The following is a 20017-nucleotide window of genomic DNA, read 5'->3' as shown; positions in this document are numbered from 1 at the left end:
ACTCTTTATACTACCATTATAAGCCATGTTGGTAATAATACATTAAAATACAGCCATGTTGGTAGCTTTTCATTCTAAATATGCAGCCATAAAAGTTGCCACGTTACATATATACCACCATGTTGGCTGTTTTCTTTCTACATTTTGTTTAAAAAAAACAAACATTTTCTTTCACCAGAAAAACATGTGTAGTGTTTTTATTCACCTGAAAGTAGTTGTACTTCAGGACATTCACAATGGCTTTGCAGGTGTCCGGGATGATGTGCCCCAAAGCCTTGGGGGAAGTGAGGGTCCCAAACTTCAGGTCTTCAAAGGACCTTCTTGTAGCCAGGTACTTCAGGGTAGCAATGAGCCTCTCCTCAGTAGGGATGGCCCTCCTCATATTCATATCCTGCCTCTGGATATAGGGGGTCATCAGACGCAGCAACTCCTGGAAGGTGGCGTCATCCATACGCAGGTAGTTGCAGTAATTGTTCGTGTTGTTTTCCAGAATCTCCATCTGCAGCGGCATGTGGGAGCGAGTCTCCCTCATCAGCCACTCCTTCGTCCAGCAGGACCTCATCTTCCTCCTTTCTTCAGTTCCATCACCATTCAGCTTCAGATAGCCATATGCTATCAAAAGCTTATAGCGATAGGAATCCATCACCACAGAATAGAATGTAGTATAGAACACACTTTGTTAAAGGCAAGCCAAAAAAAAGCAGAGCACAATAGCAATGTACAGCACTCAGCAGGTATAAACCAAGCCTTACTAGTCACAGAGCAGAATGTGCACAGACCTAAAATGGTGCCTGCCTTTTATACTCCCTAGTTAAGCCCTCCCAATATTAAAATTCCAGCAGATGCATCGCGAGGTTGTTTGCTGCAAACGATATATTGTTTATGATCCTGCAGTCATTTATGACCCATCTATATTGTTTGGTCGTTTGTGCAATCGTTCCATGTGTGGGCACAATATCGTATAACCGGGAGAGTTCAGGAATTCAAAGGTAATCGCAAACGAGATTGGATCATCATAAGCAAATTGCACCGTGTATGGGGGCCTTACTGAATCATGAATAAAATAATTAGCTCCACCTGTAGATCTTTTGAAATGTCTCAGCCAGTAATAAGAGTGATGTGATATAATAATTGGAGTGAAGATATGATTAAATAATGGAAATGATAATGTGATGAAATAATGGGAGTGATGATGCGATGTAATAATGGGAGTGATGTAATAATAGGAGTGACAATGTGATGTAATAATGGTAATGATTATGTAAAAATACCATGGGAGTTATGATATAATGTAATACTGGAAATGATGTGATGTAATAATGGGAGTGAATAGTGATGTATTAATGGGAATGATGATGGGATAATGTGATATAATACTGTGAGTAATGATGTGATGTAATAATGGGAGTGATAATGTGATGTAATAATTGGGAGTTGTAATGTGATTTGATAATGATAATTAGGATGTGATGTAGTAATGGGAGTGTGATGTGAAGATGTAATGTAATAATGAAATGAAAATGTGATGTAACAATAGGAGTGATTATGTGATGAAAATAAAGGAGTGACAATGTGATATAATAATGGAAATGATGTCGATGTGAGGATGTGATGCAAAAATGGGAGTGATGATCTGATGTAATAATAGGAGTGACAATATGATGTAATAATAGAAGTGATGATGTCATATAACTATGGGGGAGATAATGTGATGTATTAATGAGAATAATAATGTGATATAATAATGGGAGTGAAGATGTAATGTAATAATGGAAATGATGATATAAAGTAATAAAGCGAGTGATGATGTGGTGTAATTAACCACTTGCCTTGCACGGTCGTATCAGATACGACCATACCAGACTGGGCTTTCCCTGACATGGTCATATCTGATACTACCAGTCAGAACATGGCCACTAGGCAGCTACGGGAAGCAGGGCCAGATTAACAATGGGGCTGATGGAGCTTTAGCTCCAGGCCCACTATCAGAATAGGCTCACAGATTTATTTGTTGTTTGTGCGCTGCTGTAGACAGGAATTTGTTTACCTCCTACAGTAGACTGCCAGTCAGCGGCCGTCCGAGGCCCGTGCCCCCTTCCGGGGCGCAATCCACCCCCCTCGGCTGCAGCGCCAAGCTGATAGCACACATGGATTAAACATGATGGTGGCGCAGTGGAAGGCTTCATTAGCTCTCCCAGTGCCGCTAACTCACAGTGACTCAGTGCCGCCTCCGCGCCACCTGACGTCACTACGTGTGACATCACATAAATGCCACCCTCCACTACCACCGCAACCTGGCCTGAAATTGAAGCAGCCCGGCCCGGCCATGTCCACCAGCAGAAAGCTCAGCAGACACAGCAGCTACGCGAAGATGGCCTGGCAGCGGTCTCTGATCCTCCCAGTCCTGACTGAGGTGAGATGCTGGTCAGTCTTGCTGATGCTGATAGTGTACAATAAATGGTATGCATAATGCAGGGAAGGCCACATATCAGAATATATAATACAAATATATATATATATATATATATATATATATAACAGGACTGGATTAGGAGTCCCTCTCCTGGGGTAGATGGACTCCCTCTTCACACACAGGGCAGCCGAAAAATAGTACACCTGTCTGGGTCTCGTGCTAACTGGTTGGTGCCAGTCTTTATTGTGCCAAGTAAAAGGAAACACAAAACATAAAAGTAAACGCTAGCCCATCTGGGTGCTAAACAAGAAAGTTCCCTCTCTAAAGAAACAGTGGGGCCTACTGTATCCACCATCAACACAAGCGCATGCACAGACCTTACAGGTAGTTTCACCAAGTGTCTCTGAGCCAGCCAGCCTGCTTGCTCTTCCAGGTATGAGACACTCCCTTACAATTAGACACAGCCTATATCAGCCAGTTCCAGGTGCAGAGCCTAATGAGCCTGCTAACAGGCCAAAAACCAAAACCTGGAGTGGGTTGTGGATGGAGCCCAACCTCTCCTCACATCCACACCCCCAGGTCCCAAACTGGCTTTTCCAAACTGGGGCATTTTTAGAACACATAGGTCAAAAACCTAGGGCAAATGTATCTACCACTGACCACTTTACCAGTGAACCTATCACATATCCCCCCCTTTGTTTCAACCTGTGGGGCGGAACAACTGAAGACCCCAAGCAATGTATGCGTGACAACGCATCTGCATTGGCCAGCTGGCTTCCTGGCCTGTGCTTTACTGATAACTTAAAGGTTTGAAGCGCCAAGAACCACCTCGTTATTCTTGCGTTACTGTCCTTGTTTTCGGACATCCATTTCAGAGGGGCATGGTCAGTAATCAGTTTGAACTTTCTTCCCACCAAATAGTCCCTGAGAGTTTCTAACGCCCATTTTATGGCCAAAGCTTCCTTCTCCACTGTGGCATAGTTTCTCTCATGGGTATTCAATTTCCTGCTCAGGTAAAAAATAGGGTGTTCCTCACCCTCTCTGCTTTGGGACAGGACGGCTCCGATGCCTACACCGGAAGCATCAGTTTGTACCACAAAATCTTTGTCAAAATCAGGGGTTACCAGAACAGGTTGGGTACATAAGGCTATTTTTAATTCTTGGAAAGCTTTCTCCGCTTCTGGACCCCATTCTACCATGGTTTTTTGTTTGCCCTTGGTAAGGTCAGTAAGTGGGACCGCAATGGTGGAAAAACTGGGTATGAACCTCCTATAGTATCCAGTGATCCCTAAGAAGGCTCTCTAAGAAGGATCCCTAAGAAGGCTGTGGTTTTATCAAACCTCTGCCAATGGTGTACCCCAGATATTTTACTTCCTCCATCCCTAGACAACACTTTCAGTTTTGCCGTCAAACCTGCCTTAAGGATGGAGTCTAACACAGCTTGTACTCTGGGTAAGTGAGACTGCCAATCAGGACTATGTATGACCACATCATCCAGATAAGCCACAGCATATCGTCTATGGGGTCTTAGAATCCTATCCATCATTCTTTGGAAGGTAGCAGGCACCCCATGTAGCCCAAAGGGTAACATCATATAATGAAACAACCCTTCTGGCGCAGAAAAAGCTGTTTTTTCTTTGGCGTTTTCGGTTAATGGCACTTGCCAATACCCTTTGGTTAGGTCCAGAGTGGATAAATACCTTGCTGTCCCCAGCCTTTCAATTAGTTCATCCATCCTTGGCATCAGGTAGGCATCAAATTTTGAAACACTGTTCAGCTTTCGGAAGTCATTACAAAAATGCACACTCCCATCGGGCTTTGGAATCAACACAATGGGACTGGACCACTCACTATGTGATTCTTCAATTACCCCCAATTCTAAAAAGGTTTTCATTTCCTTTGACACAGATTCCCTTTAGGCTCCAGGCAACCTATAGGGCTTTAGGTTAACCTTAACCCCCGGGTCAATGACTATGTCATGTTTGATGACCGAGGTTTTTTCTGGCAGGTCAGAAAACAGTACCCTATTTCTGATCAAAAATTCCTTGACCTCCTGCTGTTGACTGGCTGACAGGGTTTTTGCCACGGTCACTTCGGGTACCAGGGAACCAGGTTTTACTGGAGGGGCTTGGATGGCTGACAGTACCGCTCTATCCTGCCAGGGTTTTATCAGGTTCACATGATATATCTGTTTGGGTTTTCTTTTCCCCGGCTGGTAAACTTTATAGTTGACCTGTCCCACTTTTTCTAAGATCTCAAAGGGCCCTTGCCACTTAGCCAACAGCTTACTTTCTGCCATGGGAACCAACACTCTGTCCCCAGGAGCAAAGTTTTTAACTGTGCATTGCGGTTATATACCCTCTGCTGTGCTAGTTGGGCCTGTTCCAAGTGCTCCTTACCTTTCGGCACTAAAGCCTCAATTCTCTCTTGCATCTGGGAAACATGTTCAATCACTGTTTTATAAGGACAGGACTGACCTTCCCATGTCTCCTTGGCAATGTCTAGTAACCCTCTTGGATGTCTCCCGTATAACAAGTTGAAAGGTGAAAACCCGGTGGAGGATTGGGGAATCTCTCTTATGGCCAACAGCAGATAAGGCAACAAATAATCCCAATCTTTACCATCTTTGTTGACTGCTTTCTGTAACATATGTTTTAAGGTCATGTTAAACCTCTCATCCAGCCCATCGGTTTGGGGGTGATAAAACGAGGTCCTTAACTGGTTAATCTTAAACAGGCGGCACAACTCCTTCATAACTTTTAACATGAACGGGGTACCCTGATCAGTTAGTATCTCTTTAGGTATTCCCAACCTGCTAAAAACATGGACCAGCTCTCTAGCAATGGACTTGGTAAATGTATTGCATAGTGGTATCGCTTCCGGGTATCTGGTAGCGTAGTCCAGAATTACTAGAATATATTGATGTCCCCGGGCAGACTTCAACAAGGGTCCTACCAAGTCCATAGCTATCCTTTGAAATGGTACCTCAATAATTGGTAGTGAGACTAGAGGACTTTTGAAATGTGGTCGTGGAGCATGATACTGGCATTCAGTGCAGGAGGCGCAAAAGTCAGACATGTCTTTATGGACACTGGGCCAAAAAAACCTCTGCACGATCCGCTCAGTGGTTTTCTCTACCTCTAGGTGGCCTGCCGTTATATATGACCATGGGCCAGATCTAACACCGTTCTCCTGTAAGCTTTGGGGACTATTAATTGTTCCACAATCTCCTCCCCTTTCTTAGTCATCTGATACAACAGGTCCTGACATATTACCATGTGAGGATACGTCAAGGGACTATCGGGATCTACGGGTTTACCATTGACCACCTTGACATTCTCCCTGGTTTTCACCAGAGTAGGGTAATTTAACTGCTCTACGGCAAAGACCTCTCTTCTGACCTCTAAATCCGGCAAACGATCAACGGGCTCTACAACACTTGGTGAGCCACCATCACGTTCAGCAATCTCTATTTCGCCAATCATGCTAGAAAATGGGAACATCTCTGACTCTGCCACTACATCAGTCACCCTTTCAGATGAGGCAGGGTGATTTACCACAGTGCAAAACTGGCTTTCCCACAACTTCCAGAAGTGAGGAAAGTCTCTTCCCAATATTACATCATACATTAAGCCCAGTACCAAACCCACGGAGACTACCGCGGTACGACATGGCATCTTGATGTTCACTTCGGCAGTAATAAAATGTATGCATGTCACACCAACAGTTTTTCCCTTATATTTCAAAAGGGTCAATGGCTCAGATCTCAAAAGTGTAACCAGGCTACCAGAGTCTAACAGAGCCTCTACACGGCTGCCTTCCACAGTGAGTACACACAGATGTTTATCAGTCTCAGCCTGCCAGTCAGCAGTACAGGCTAGCTGCGCAAAGAAAGATCCCCTGCGGTTGACAAAAGCAGTATCACATTGCATGGGCTCAGAGGTAAGAGAACAATAAGCTGCTATATGGCCGAAGCCACCACATCAGAAACATTGAGTCACATTAATGTCTAGTCTTTTGTGGGGCAGGAACCTTCCTGGCCTAGCAAGCCTGTCTTCAGGTTCCCCAACCTCAGTCTTAGGCACATTCCACCGCCCAGCACCCTTCTACACAGGTCTTACTATTGTTGTTGTGACTTCTCCGGTGCTCCATTGGGGCTCGGTGGGTCAGACTCATCAGCTCCTCAGCCGCTACGTACCTCTCCACCAGTCCGACTAACTGGTCGGTGGACTTAGGGTCGGCATGGCTCACCCACTTGCGCAAAGATGCAGGTAGGGATCGCAGGTCCATTACAACTCGTTCGACGATTTGTGGTCCTGTCAGCGTCCCGGGCTGTAGCCACTTGGTGGATAGATGGACGAGGTCGTGCATCTGCGAGCGTGGAGGTCTGTCGATTTGGAACTCCCAGCAGTGGACTCATTGGGCACGAACAAAGGTGGTGACCCACAAGCGAATTAGGATCTCCCATTTCAGTTTCACATAGTCCTTAGCTTCGGCCAGGCACAAATCGTAATAGGCCTTTTGTGGCTCCCCAGACAGAAAAGGTGCCACCAGACTTGCCCATTGCTCCTTGGGCCAACTCTCCCTTTCAGCCGTTCACTCAAATGCGGCGAGATATGCCTCCACATCATCGCCCGAAGTCATCTTTTGGAGAAAGTGACTGGCTCGTATGGAGTGAGTGGTGGTGGGAGGACCAGTATTAGCATCTCCAGGCCAGGCTACTAAGTGTTATACGATCTCTTTGATGGCCTGGCTGTTTTCCACTAAAGCCTGGCTGTTTTCCGCTAAGGCCTGGCGGGTTTCCTCGAGGGTGACTTTTTGTTGCCTCTGGACTGTCTCCAAGGCCAATAGCTGCACCCTGGTGGATTTTTGCTGGATTTTTTTTGTTTCCTGCTGAGCTGCTGTAGACTGAGGTAGGGATTTTACAACGTCCTCCATTTTACCTCCAGGGGCTGGATGGAACCTGAACCTTGCCTCTCTGAGCATTGGCTGACGCCACCTCCAGGGATTCAACAATCACGTGTCTGCCCCTTTAAATTTTAAAGGACAAATTTTTCCTTGCTGCACTTTTCAGTGTGTGCTTGCCCGCATTCTCCACAAATTGTAAAAGGACTGGATTAGGGGTCCCTCTCCTGGGATAGATGGACTCCCTCTTCACACACAGGGCAGCTGGAAAATAGTACACCAGTCTGGGTCTCGTGCTAACTGGTCGGCACCAGTCTTTATTGTGCCAAGTAAAAGGAAAAACAAAACATAAAAGTAAACACGAGCCCGTCTGGGCGCTAACTAAACAAGAAGTTCCCTCTCTAAAGAAACAATGGGGCCTACTGTCTCCACCATCAACACAAGCGCATGCACAGACCTTACAGGTTGTTTCACCAAGTGTCTCTGAGCCAGCCAGTCTGCTTGTTGTTCCAGGTATGAGACACTACCTTACAATTAGACACAGCCTATATCAGCCAGTTCCAGGTGCAGAGCTTAATGAGAAAAAGGAGGGGGATTTAACCCCCTATTGTACCTCAGCACACTGAATAATACCTGCAACAATATATGAAGACTATATGGTCATAGAAATTCAGAGATATTAGTTGCATGCATTTGCAAATACATGGGAGGCTGCTGGGCCACGTCACGGCTTCTCTGTTACCAGCAGTCCCTAACTCTAAGGGGTTCACGTCCGGGGCGCAGTGCACCCCAAAAAACGTCCAGCCCAGGACCCCCCCAGGGCATCACACGAGAATGGAAAAAGAGTGACAGTGCAGTGTAAAGTATAGCTGTGTGTGAGTAATCATTAAGTGTGGAATGAGAGGTTAAAATATATGTGAAAAAATACATGAATAATAAACAAACATAAAAGGTGATGTGAAAAGCAACTATGTGTATTAAGTGGTGATGCCCTGAGGAGGCCCAGCCAGACCAGTCCCGGGGGCCCTACACCCAAACGCTCACCCCAGATGTAAAATATACCAATTATAAGGCCTCATGATAAAGGCACATATATAATTTTGTCAAATGTAAGGCCTCATGATAAAGGCACATACATAAATGCATCCAAATTGAGAGCCAGCTTACCTGGGAGTCACCCCTGGGAACTCCAACTAGCACTACTAGAACCAGCATGCCCTACTAATGCTGGCTCCTTCATGCAACTCATAACAAACAAACAAAAATGGCAGCTGCTCAATCAATCTAGCAGTACTAATCAGGTGCATGAAAGGGAGGGGTCAGACTAAGTAAAAAAAGGAGGGGGATTTAACCCCCTATTGTATCTCAGCACACTGAATAATACCTGCAACAATATATGAAGACTATATGGTCATAGAAAGTCAGAGATATTAGTTGCATGCATTTGCAAATACATGGGAGGCTGCTGGGCCACGTCACGGCTTCTCTGTTACCAGCAGTCCCTAACACTAAGGGGTTCACGTCCGGGGCGCAGTGCGCCCCCAAAAATGTCCAGCCCAGGACCCCCCCAGGGCATCAGGTAGTGTTTGCGGGGGAGCGGGAGGGTTAATTAGAAAACGGGAGACTCCCGCTAAAATCGGGAGGGTAGGCAACCCTGATATATATATATATCGTATATATACACACAGTATATAAATATATATTACATATGCACAGTGTAATACACTATATATATATGTATATGTTTATAAATAAATATATATAATGTGTAAATATTAATATATATACAGAGCATGATTGATTTTTGGATGTCTGAAACGACAAAAGCGCAATATTTAAATGAGATCGGAAGGGGTAGGTGCAGGATTAAAATTTTTGTCAGGGTGCATACAAACATAACAATTACAAAGTTAAATACCCAGACTGGAACAGCAATGGCGCAGCATGATCCCAATCACATTCTTTATTTACAGCCTACTTGTGGTATGGATGCTCTGGGACAATCAATCTCGTAAGACCTGTGACATCCTCACTTGCGACGAAACGGTACCATGAGGAAAGGGTCCTACGCATACTTGCCGAAATTCAGCTCCCTACTTCCGGGAGGGTGCTTAATGTCTGTATACAGTTGGGGGCATGACCACACAATTGCGCCATCATGGCCCTTCCCCCTCTTCACAATGGCAAAATTAACGCCACTGTGAAGCAGATTATGCGATTCAGTGTGAATCACATCACCGCCCCCCCCTCCGCCCTCTGTGGCCCTTCATAAATTTCAGCTCTAGGCCCATGAGAACCTTAATCTGGCACTGATGGGAAGTTAATCTTCCTGCAGCCGCCTATATCAGTGGGACCTTCTGGTCCCTCTACACCCATCGGCACCCCCTATTGGCGCACTTCCAGAGAGGAAGCAGCCAGGGCTCATGTAGCCGTGGCTCCTGCTGTATCCCAATCACTGTGGCCAGCAGTGATTGGGCAACCGGCCCCACCTCCTTCAGTAAGAAGCAGCAGCGGCAGCTCTGGTAGCCGCTGCTGCTGATATGTATCTGGGCCGCCAGCGGGACACCCTCCCACTGCGGCTCCAGAACAACAGTGATCTTACTAGTGATCACTGCTGTGTAGAAGCTCTGGAAGCCGTTGCCACTGCGCTGCTATGTATCCAGGCCGCTAGCAGGACGCCCTCCCACTGTGGCTCCAGGGCAACTTAGAACAGAAGAAGCAGCAGTGGCTCTGATAGCCGCAGCTGCTGCTATGTAGTGTACACTACCCAGACAGCCTAGCGGCACCCCCACTCCCTCCTTCTGGCCTCAGCTCCACCTCCCCACGTGTCCCGATCACTGCTGGCCACAGTGATCAGGCAATATGTCAAATATAAAAACATAAACCATATACATATATTGCTCAGGCAGTTCACTAGCACCAGGGTATAAGAGGCAGTTGTGTCAAGGTAAGCTCTTTTTCTGTATCCTAATAAATAATGAAATACCAGCGCTGATGTATATATGAAAAATATATCAATGGACAGTTGATATCCTGGTAAAAAACAATTTATTAGACAATAATCCTAAAAAAACATCATCTATATGTATAAAAACATGTGCATGATTGATGTATTGATGAGTCTAGGGGCAGCTGGGGCTGTTTGCAGCTGGGGTTAAAAACACCAAGTGTTAAATGCACAAAGTGTGATTACATAACAGTTAATCAAACAGTTACCCTGCATGAATATGGACTAATCATCTGTTTATTTCATTTCATCCCTCAGGTATGTGATATTTCATCTCTCATCCTGCCTACTGCATATATACTCTGCATAGACCTTCATGCAATCATGTGCAGTTTTTAAATGTATGTGATATTTCATCTCTCATCCTGCCTACTGCATATATACTCTGCATAGACCTTCATGCAATCATGTGCAGTTTTTAAATGTATGTGATATTTCATCTCTTGCATAGAATTGTTTTTACATGTGTAGTCTATATTGTTCAGTGAAGCATAGTTTATGGTATATATCTGGCCTGGCTTTTGCTCCAACTCAGATCAAGTTATCTCCTTTGATCAGCAGAGCAATTGAGTCAGTTGTAGCCTGTCTTAATCAAGGATACCACTCCTTTATATTCAGTCTAGGGGCAGCTGGGGCTGTTTGCAGCTGGGGTTAAAAGCACCAAGTGTTAAATGCACAAAGTGTGATTACATAACAGTTAATCAAACAATTGAACAAACATTGACCAACATCTAAGGTAATTTCAGATTAAGAAACTGATTGCTTTAAAATTTGACTAAAAATAACAAACCTAAAACTCACCATGTACTACACATTTCTTTTTATCAACTCTCTCCTTTGTATTTTCTCTAAGGATATAACATCCCTAACTCTTCCTGCATCTCCCCTCTCTGGGCACACTGCCGCCCTATTGAGTCACTCACCTCCTCTAAAAACTAATGAGCTTTCTTTTCATCAAAAATTGACAATTACAGCCTCATTGTGTCACTATAAAAAACTTTTACACACCTACAACTATATCTACTTCTCCATCCTCCTGCTTTTATTATCTGGTGACATATCACCAAATCCAGGCCCCTCACACATACAGCGGATTTACTATGGAATATATATCCTGCAAACCTCACATGTCTCCCATCACCCTCCAAATCAATAAATGTGCCTTATAGAATTCACACTTGATCACAACTTATTATTTTACATCTGAACATCTCTTTACAATAACTGCTTTCACCAATTTCGACATTTACCTGAGACTGCTGGTTCACACGTTAACCACACTCTCTAAATAGCCCCACATGAAGTGGCTTCTGCCACCCGTCAGACTTCACGTAAACTGATATAACAGCCATGGCTCTCCACAAACACCTACAAAAACTGCCTCTTAAAGTAGAATGTCAGTGGCGTAAATCTTAATTCAAATGACTTCCACACATACTGTAAAATAGGAATCCAGCCATCTGTCATCCTAACCCTCTGTCCCACGCTCACTGTCTACCCCATCTGTGTCACCCCTGTCTGTCTGCCCATCCCCTTTAGAATGTAAGCTCTCACGAGCAGGGCCCTCTATCCTCTTGTGATTATCCTTTCTTTACTTATACTATCTGCTCTATACTCAAAAGCACCTAACCCGTGACCTTTGCCATCCTGCTTCTGTTGCAGCAGTGTTTATATACCATGTACTTGTCTTGTAGTGTCTTAAACTGTATGACACTGTTTTCTTGTTCTGTTCAACTGTTTATGTACTATGTTTCTGTACTATGTAAGGTGCTGCGGAACCCTTGTGGCGCCATATAAATAAAGGATAATAATAATAATAATAATAATAATAATAATAATAATAATAATGTAGCCACAAAATATAAAATATATTAAAAAATGAAAAATGAAAAAGTATTCGAACCAATGAATTAGTCCTTAATGGGTACTCCCTCCAGATTATGACAAATCAAATGCTGGATATGATATGATGAAATTATTTGTATCCCTTAGGCGATGTAATTACCGGTTAAGTTCGCAAGTTGTCACAGTCCTTGGCAGCATGCAGCAGCCATAATGATAATTTTGCAGGGCTGTGGTAGTCCACCGGAAAATGTTGATAGTGCCAAAGTAAACAGGGATGAAGATTCCACAGCATACGTGGTACCAGCAAAGAATAGGGGTGTCCCAGGGTCTATAAACTCAATGCGTTTCGCTGGCTCAAAGTACCTCCAGCTTCCTCAGGAGCATCTTTTTCTGTATCCTACCTGGTGGTTGCTGTTACCCTATGTCTGTACATGTTGTGCCTCTTGAAGAAGGTCACGTACTGTGACCGAAACGTCGAGTCATGTTATCCTTAGAATAAAACTGGATTCATTTCTTCGTTTAAAGCCTGGTGAGTGCCCCTCTTTTTTACTTTATATATGTATATATATATATATGTGTATATTGTGTATTTCGGTTTTTTTCCCGAATCTTATTGGGTTTCAGCTGTCACGAGTTTTGGATAGCCAATAAGATTCGGTAAAAAAAAACGAACGGAACCGAGTAGAACCGAGCCTGCACATCCCTAGTATATTTATATATTATATGTATATATATGTATATGTATACTGATATAGTCGGGGTAGGGGGTCCCTCTCCTGCGGTAGACGGACACCTCCTTACACACAGCAGCCAGGAAACAGCACATCAGTCCAGGGTTTTCGTGCAAGCTGGTCAGAACCAGTATTATTGTGCAATATAAACAACAAAATAAACAAAACATAAAATAAATCCTAGCCTTTCTGGGCACTAACTAGACAGGTTATTCCCTCTCTACAAGTGGCAGGGCCTACTGCCTTACCACAAACACAAACACAGCACTTCCAAATAACACAGTGTCTCTGAACAAACCTCAGTGTCTGTTCTCCCCCGGGATACGTGAGACACTGAACCAAAAACCTAACACAGCTTATCTGCGCCACTTCCAGGTGCAACTACTAATCAGCCTGCTCTCAGACTGAAAGGCCCAACACCTGGAATGGCCTGTGGATGGAGCCCTTCCTTCTCTTCTCACATCTGCATCCCTAGGACCCATTATCTGGCTCTTACCAAAAGCCAATACTTCTAGTCTGTTTGGCATAACAGACTTTTCCTGGGGTTTTTAAAACACATATGATAGGAATCTGGGACACACATATATGCCATTCCAGACTTCTCCAGTGCTTCTACCACATATCCCCCCCTTTGTTTCGACCTGTGGGGCGGAACAACTGCAGCCCCCAAACAATGAACATGCGACAAAGCACCTGAATTGGCCAGCTGGCTTCCTGGCCTGTGTTCGACTGTAAACTTAAAGTTCTGCAGTGCCAAGGACCACCTTGTTATTCTCCCATTGCTCACTTTGTTCTCTGACATCCATTTCAAAGGGGCATGGTCAGTGATCCGCCTGAACTTCCTTCCCATCAACTAGTACCTGAGAGTTTCTAATGCCCACTTTATGGCCAACGCTTCTTTCTCGACCGTAGCATAGTTTCTCTCATGTACATTCAATTTCCTGCTTAAGCAACAAATAGGGTGTTCGTCACCTTCTTTGCTCTGGGACAGGATCGCTCCTATGCCTACACCTGATGCATTAGTTTGCACAACAAACTCCCTGTCAAAATCAAGAGTCATCAGAACTGGTTGGCTACACAATGCAATTTTTAACCCCTGAAAAGACTTCTCTGCTTTAGGACTCCATTAAAACCATGACTTTCTGTTTGCCTTTGGTAAGGTCAGTAAGTGGGACTGCAATGGTGGCAAAATTGGGTATAAGTCTCCTATAATATCCAGTAATCCCTAAGAAGTCTCTCACCTGCTTCTTATTCAGGGGTCGTGGCCAGTTTTGTATTGCACCAATTTTATTAAGCTGTGGCTTTATCCAACCTCTGCCAATGGTGTATCCGAGATAGTTTACTTCTTCCATCCCTAGGCAACACCCTTTTGGTTGGCTGTCAAACCTGCCCTGTAGATGGAGTCCAACACTGCTTGCACTCTGGGCAAGTGTGTGCATAGTTTTGAGAGCTGTACTACTTCCTTCGATGTATCTGGAATCAGCAGTAGCTTACGTTTCAAGACAAAGCAAGCAGACAAACAGACAACCATGGTTGGAGAACAAATCAGACACAGACAACAATGTAGTTACACATCATAGCACTGCGTAGACCATTCTGGGGAACAGTACGAGTGCTGGCTTTATTTATAGGGGTCTGAAAAGGTCAGTCACCATGAGCCAGCTTTATGCATGGGCACAAACAACTTGTTTGTGCCCTTCAATACTGGCTGGACATATAGATAAGATAAACATAAGACATTATGATGCATATTCTTGTTGTGTTCCTCGCCTGCCATCTTGGTCACACATCTTCTATCTTGTTATCTTCAGACTGTCCAAGGGTCTCCACCCCTGATAGTACTTTATCTTCTCTACTCCAGACTGTATGGTGAAAAACATGTTTGTCTGAAACTTCAAACTTATGTAACTTAAAATCACTCTTAAAGCAACATACACATAGATAGAGCATTTAATAATCTAATTAAGCATTCCACGCTAACATTCCCCTCTTTTTATCAAATGATCTATCTTTCAGTAGACATGTCCATGTTTCTTTAGTAGCTTCTTGATGTTCTTGTTGTTCCTCATCTTTCTCTGGCCTTTGGACTTTTGTTTCCTGCCTATCAGTTACCTACGATAACCAGCATATGACCTTATAGTGCCTATGTTACCCATATGTTATCCTAAGGACCACATATAGATCGAGCAAATATCATTCAGCACGTATCATTGGTGTTCATCATAGGAACTATTCTTACTGTTGCTTGAAGGTCAATCATGTCAGGAGGAAAGATCGAGGAATCAGGTATCTGGACATCGGGGATTAGAGTATAGGCCCCCCTCATATGTAACTCCCAGGTGTTAACGAGACCTCTCCTGGGGCGCGGAGTTTAGCCCACCTGATGGTATTCACCAGTGACCCCTCCAAGTGGGATATGGGCTTTGCTGCACCAAGTAAACAGGTTGCGGCCCCCAAGATTGGTACCTGGAGCAAACACTGAGTATAATGCAGGAGGACTATACCTTTTACTTATTACTGGTACTTCAGAATTGATCTTCAATTATTTCACTCAAGCAAGAGTGCTTCTGCTCATCTTCTTTAGCTGTGTACTTAATTCTTATCCTCACTCTGTAGTGAATTGCTTGATCTCCTATCTCCATTGTTCACTTGTTACGGTACTATGTTGTGAACCCAAGTGTCTCTTCCCTCCAGCTTTACTGCAGTAGGTGTGGTTAGTAGCACCTGGAAAGGACCATCGTATCGAGGTTCACGTGCCCATCTCACATGTCTTTTGAGATAGACCCAGTCCCCTGGACTCAACGAATGAGTATTGTCATCAGAGTCAGGATCTGGAATGGAAGAGAATACTTGACAATGGAGGTTAGTTAAAGCTTTACACATTGCTTGTACATAGGCAGTTAAATCTTCATAGTTATGCTGTAACTGCTAAGGGAAATAACACCCTGTCTTAGGTACTGTATCAAAGCTTATGTGTCTTTATAGAGATGGTTCTAATAGAGAACAAAACTGTTGGTAGACATTGTAATCAGGGCCTACCTGTTCCTATTACTTTTTATACTGATGTGCAAGGCCCTCTCTTAAATAGCTGTAGGTAATCTTTCTGCAGCTTCTGAAAAGGTTAGAGTGGCCTTGGAATCTGTTTCAGGAAATCCTGGATTACATATTTCCTACATCCCACATGCTGCTGCATCGAATTCTGGTGCCATCCACTGCTGCCACATAATTTGGCTTTCTTTGAACAGTTCATCGTTATCTGTAACATGATTAAATACCAAGCCCTTGGTAGACATCCTTGTCCTTTTTGCCCATATACCTTGTTCATTCTTTTATGGCTCCTATGTTTTATCCACGATTCCTTCTCTCCTTTGGAAACCTCTTCCTGGAAGTGCTGTAAGGTGTCCTCATGGACTGGAGCTTCTTGTACTTGAACTTGGTACACAGTTACTGGGTCTTGCAATACTGTTTTCATATCTGCAATAGCGTTACCTTTTACTTCTGGTGTCTGTTTCTGGATAAGGGCCTGTATCTTTACAATTGCTTCTTCCTGATGTTAGTTCAAGGGCAATGAATAGCTGATTAATCAAAGTTGCATGCTTGATATGATTTCTGGTTTCTTCAGGTAGAGACAACTTTGTGGATCTAATACATGGAATTTCTGTAGAGGTTTGGCTGTTTGTCCTTCTGCCAAGATTCAAGCTTCCTTGAGTGCACACAATTCTTCTTGTGCTGAGCACTATGGAGGTAGTGCTGTGAAAATTAAGGTGTCTGTATTTTAAGTGTCTGTATATCCTGTGTGTATGCTCCCATTAACATAGTATCTGGAGCCATCTACATTCAGGATTCTGTAAAGGAGTGTCCATTACATGACTTTAACTTACATAAGAGCTAACAATCATGATGAGGGAAAAAAGTATGTATATTTTCTTTACTACCTTTACTGACAACTTCTTCCTCCTTATTACATGATCTGTCTTCATCTGTAATCTCAGTACCTTCTTCCTTATCCCATGATTCAACTTCATCTGTACTTTTTCCTACTTGAGGGATTATTTACTTGAGGGATTATTTCACAAGGTAATTTCCCCTCTCATGAATCATTGATAGGAAGGTGAGTTACTGGGTTAAGAAGTTGTGCATCTTAAGATGGTTACATGAGATGTGCTTAACGAAGCCACTTCATACCTGGTTAATCTTGCAGTGGACAGGTGCTTGGTTCATTTTCTTCATTCTGTACTTGAGTCAGTGAATACTGTCTTATTGATACTGGGAGAGTATTTGGCTTCAGGGTAAGTTGAACCGGCTGTACTGCTAGACGTCCCACATCTTCTTTCCTTTGGATAATAGCTTATCAGGTAGCTTGGACATCCATTCTGATAATAATGTAGCTTGTGGGGTTCTCTGCTGAGCATAATAAATAGCTGCAGTCAACTGTTCGTTCTGTTCTTTTGTGAGGCCTGAAATTAGTACCACTCTGTCCGGAGTGTACTTTATACATACTTCTTAACTAATATTACTTCTGCTCCCAGTAGGTTGACTTGGATATTTTCCTGAGTTCAGGAACTTAATGGGTACCTGTGGTTACTTCAGATTCTATCTTCATCAATACAGGTTTACTTTATTGTAAGTTCGCTTCACTTTCTTCAAGTCCAGTCACTGTTAAACTTTATTAGATAATAGATTGTTTGGTACCTCCTCTTTATCATAGGCTAGTTCACTTTGCTCCGCTATTCATTAAACATTCACACTGCTGACCAGTGGGTAAAGCAACTACTTCATTTCTCTTTGCTTCATTCTTGTTTTGATGAAATTGGTCAGCAGTATAATAAAGTGGGAGGTACAAGGGAGCGCCTACATTCTATGCTTGGGTTTTATCTTGTTTCTTCTGCCATTTCTGTATTCGTCACAATCCCTTTTCCTGTGACCTTTTTTCCTGCAGAAAAAACATAGCCCCCATTCCTTCATTTTATTTGCATCTAAAGGAATCCTTCTCTTGGTGTTTTCAGTAGGATCTTTGCATCTTGTCTTGTCTTGTACCACATGCACTATTATTTTCTGTGCTGCGGTCTTTCCTCTTTGTCTGTTATTTTTCTCTCGCTCTCTGTATTCTATACTTTCCACTGCTTGAAGTACAGAGTGAACTTTCATTGTTCCTGCTTGTGGTTCTGTTGGATATGATTGTCCATATAGTTTCAATACTTGAGTCTTACACTTCTTTTCACGTTGTTGATCTATCATGAGGAAATCTTCTTCAGGTGTTTGTGTAGACTGGTCACGGTATTGCTTTAAGTTTTGCTCGATGTCAGGTGCTGTTGGAGCGAGATTCCCTTTTTGCTTTGCTGTTCCAGCTTCTGTATCAATTGTGGTTTCTATGTTGTTCGTTGCCTCTATCAGTTGGTTATTCTTATTACAGGGGTCTGGCGCGAACAAAGCCACTATATCTTGCATACCTGACAATGCCCAGGGTCTGCGTTGCTCTTGAGTTCCTTCCAAGTGTCCTGCTTCACTACCAACACATTGGTCTTGGGTGGGACATATTGGAGGCACTTAATCTGGTGGTGGTTCTGGTGTGCCCGTGCTTATTGCTGTCACATCAGCTAGAGCTTTCTCTGACCCTGCCATTAGCTCTGGTTGCAATCCCTTGCTTTCCGATATTGTCAGATGTAGCTGTTATCTCTATATCTTAGATTATCAATTCAAAAGTCCTAAAAATACTAAGAGCTTCTAAGCTATAACTCATAACGTGACTTTGCAATCATCTGAAACATCCTTTAGCAGCATACAGCTAAACAACCATAGCTATCCTTTTGGTTGCAGCTGTGGGATATTGATCAGCAACACATGAGGTGCCCTTCATCCGGATACTTAGCCCGGAACCAAGGCAGCCCACCCAGTGCGACCACTCCCCACTTGCATTTATCTAAGCAACCCACTGAATGCTGCCAATTATTTTTAGACAGCAATACACTGGCCGCCTTTGCTAGCATATACTGTTCCAGAGCACATCAACAGCCACAATATACTCAAACAGTCGCCACTGGGCCAGTGATCATCCTTACTTTAACCGGCATGTCTGTATCTGTGCTCCCACGTCTGGGTAGTCACAGTGTCATTATGATATATATATATATATATATATATATATATATATCTATCTATATTCTTTACTTGTGCACAATTCAAGGAAGACACCTATCTAGGGGTATGCCACACCCCACTTCTAATGTAGTGTACTTTGGTTAACTTTAGTTGGTGCTACTGTTATGACAAAAGACTAGCTTCTATGTGAGCAGCTATCCTGCTTCTGAAGTGAGTGTATGAACACACTATACAACCACTGAAAGCTCCTTTTCCCCTTGCTTTGGTGGAGGTACTGTCTTCTCTTTATAATACGCATTGTGGGTTTTCCTAGTGCGTCTATTCTGGCTAACTTTACCCAGCAATATGTACAGTTGGTGCAATGAAATTCAAACAAAACATTTCATCAATATTTCAATTCCTACCTAACTTCTAACAAGCATTAATTTCAATTGTTTCTTTTGGTCTATTAATACTTAAACTATATTCTCTAGCAGTTCTCATTTAAAAACATAAACATCAAAACATTGCATTTACACTTTCTAAAAGTTATCTCTAACCATCCCGCTCACCATTTCCCCATGAAAATATTCCCAATCACAACCTTAAAATGTGCACTACAACATGCACACATTTCTTTATGTCCCTTGTAACAATCCTAGTTATTTTACTGTATTTCTGTTATGCCATTTAATTAGACTTATAAAGATCTCTAATGCATTACGTTTTAATTTACTTCTGTAAATACCGCAAGATGGTGCTATTATAATGCTTAAAAATATGTCTAATTAAAGATTTCAAATTGCAATATGTGCAATATTGATAACACACACTGCATTTTGCATATGAGAGGTTATACTGGAAAAATGCCACAAATTGGCACTTTTAATCTTTAATCTTTAATCTAGTTACTTACAAAACCCCGTCTGCCCCGCACAGATAAGGATACTGGATAGGAAACGTGATAGTGAGCAGGAAAAAAGACAGTTTAAGCATACACCCACACATAAAACAGTAGATTCCAAACACATTGGGTTC

Source organism: Taudactylus pleione, unplaced genomic scaffold, assembly GCF_031769625.1.
Source record: "Taudactylus pleione unplaced genomic scaffold, aTauple2 ptg000125l, whole genome shotgun sequence".
In the NCBI taxonomy this organism is placed as follows: domain Eukaryota; kingdom Metazoa; phylum Chordata; class Amphibia; order Anura; family Myobatrachidae; genus Taudactylus; species Taudactylus pleione.
Note: the sequence above shows the minus strand (reverse complement) of the source record.